This window comes from Rhizophagus irregularis, chromosome 1 (genome assembly GCF_026210795.1).
Source record: "Rhizophagus irregularis chromosome 1, complete sequence".
Lineage (NCBI taxonomy): Eukaryota > Fungi > Glomeromycota > Glomeromycetes > Glomerales > Glomeraceae > Rhizophagus > Rhizophagus irregularis.
Genome location: NC_089429.1, coordinates 6,973,708 through 6,976,430, shown reverse-complemented (window position 1 = coordinate 6,976,430; position 2,723 = coordinate 6,973,708).

Below are 2,723 nucleotides of genomic sequence, written 5' to 3'. Positions count from 1 at the left end.
ACCGTTCACAAAAAATGCATAATATTACAGTTTATATGGGACAAGCCGCCAAGAATTTTGATCTGTAATTGCATGAAGGTTCATATTATCATGTGTACAATATTTTATTTTATAGAAATTGAGAAAAATCTTTAAATTAACTAATCCATTTAATTGAATTAGAATAAATGACAGATTTGATACGCACTTCACCGGACAACAATGCAGCCAGAAGTGGCAAAATCTCCTTAGGGATTATCATGTAAATGAAAGAATAAATAAAAAATATAAATTGAATATTAAATTTTATATTTGTCATATAATTAAATATTATTCATTTTATTAATGTTAATTTTTTTGATATTTAGAATTTTTGTTTATATCATAATAGTATTCCCAGATGAAGACTATATACGCGTACTGGCAAAAGGTATTTTAGGCTATTCTGAACTAGGTTTTGGCCTTTTGGGAGAGGCTGAGTAATTATAATATTATATTGTAATGAAAATTTGTATAAATAATATTTACTAAATCTGTAAATTTCTTAGAAATGAACCATGATCGTAGGAGGAGAAGAAACCTACTTACGTATCATAGAAGAAGATAATTTTACTTTTAAATTTATATTTACACATGAATGAGTAATGTAAGGTTACCTGCCTAAACCTCTCCAAAATTCTACGATTAGTTTCTTCAAGATTTTACTATAGTTTTACTATAGTTTTGGCAAGATTTTGGCAGTTTCAGCATTTATAATAAGTTTTGTTAGGTTTCACTTTTCTCCAAAGTTTTGCCAACTTTTTAATAAGACTTTCATATAGTTTTGGCAAAGTTTTGCTATTTCAACATTTTGCTAACTTGCCAAAACTCCTTAGTTTCTCCAGTATCCTTAGAGTAGCGAAGGCCAGTCCATACCAAATAAAGGGTAAAGACTCACATTTTTTTTGGGCTGCAACTGATACTGACATTCATGTTATATAGCCTGGGTACTATTTTATAAAATAGTAGCAAACAAGTATCAAATGTGTATTTTTTTTATAAGTTATAATAAAAATAGAATTTGCTTTTAATTTTTAATTGATTAACATAAAAATTGTAAATAATAAAAAATTTTAAATAAAAATAGAATTTGCTTTTAATTTTTAATCAAAATTAACATAAAAATTTGTAAATAAAAAAAATAAAAATAAAATAAAATTTGCAATAGTATTACATGTAGTGTTTTGATCTGGATAAAATCTTAAATATTTTAAATGAGATTATTGCCGAAAAAAGATTGTAAATCTCAGTTCTGAATAGACTATAATTTCGACCAGAATATTTAATATATTATGAATCAAAAAATTGGTAATTCTGATAGTTCCATCCTGAATTAACCGAAACGGATACCGGATAAACCCCGGATAAAACCGCTTCAGATCCAAACACTAATTACATGCCCTTGTATACATTCTACTGCATACTGCAAGTTTATCTGAATAGTAATATTATGCAGGTTTATGGTCACATAAATTTTCAAAATATTTCAACTGTAATATTACGCAGGTTTATGGTCTCGTAAATTTTCAAAATATTTCAACTGTAATATTACGCAGGTTTACAGTCTCGTAAATTTTCAAAATATTTCAACTGTAATATTATGCAGGTTCACAAAACCGTAAATTTTCAAAATATTTCAACTGTAATATTGCGTGAATCTTTTGATATTAAAAACTTGTGTAATATTTTGACCGTAATATCACATAAATCTTACAAAATTATAAACTTATATAATATTTTGAAATTTTTTGAAATATTATGCCATAAACTTTTGTAAACTTACAAAATTGTAAACTTATGCAATTTTTTGCACTATAAAATTTCCTGATGATGTATCTAAACTATATATAGGGATACAGGAAAATGCACAATTCCACATCACAAAAATGCATCATTTGCATGATTAACCATAATTTATACTGAATTTATATAAAGAAATTACATAATTTGAATATAGAATTTACATGAATTGGTCAATGAATTTACTGCTTAAATTATAATTATTAATATTAGTTGCATTTATATGAATATAATTTTAAATAATAACATTCTATTAAATTATTAAATCAAATGGGATCATGTGATTATAATCAGCCAATAATATAAATTAATTTTTATAATTTACATAAGCTGTAATAAGTGTTCTAAAGTTATTACAGCTACAAAAAAATGAAATCTTATGAAAACTAATATTCAAGTATTTCAACCTGCCTGAACAACTTTCAATTAATAAATAAAGTGTATTTCATTTGCCCAAATGGAAATATTACACTCTAAATTTAAAAACAGAAAAGAGAGTTAATATCATCAAGAAAAATGCAATTTTCTTTAAACACTACACCTACATTTATGAAAATTAATATTCAAGTGGTTTCAACCTGCCTGAACAACTTTCAATTAATAAATGAAGTTGATTTCATTTGCCCAAAGTGGAAATATTACACTCTAAATTAAAAAACAGAAAAGAGAGTTAATATCATCAAGAAAAATGCAATTTCTCTAAGCACTATACCTACATTCATATCAAGTGGTTTCAACTAGAGGTCTGCATTGACTACTATTTTACAACCCAGCCTGGCCCGCACTTGGAAATTAACATAAAGTGCCCAGCCTGGCCTGGCCCAGACTTAAAATATTAAAAACCTGGCCTGGACCAGATTCAGACTTTTATTATATCATTTTGTTGTAAAAACAAAAAAATTGGC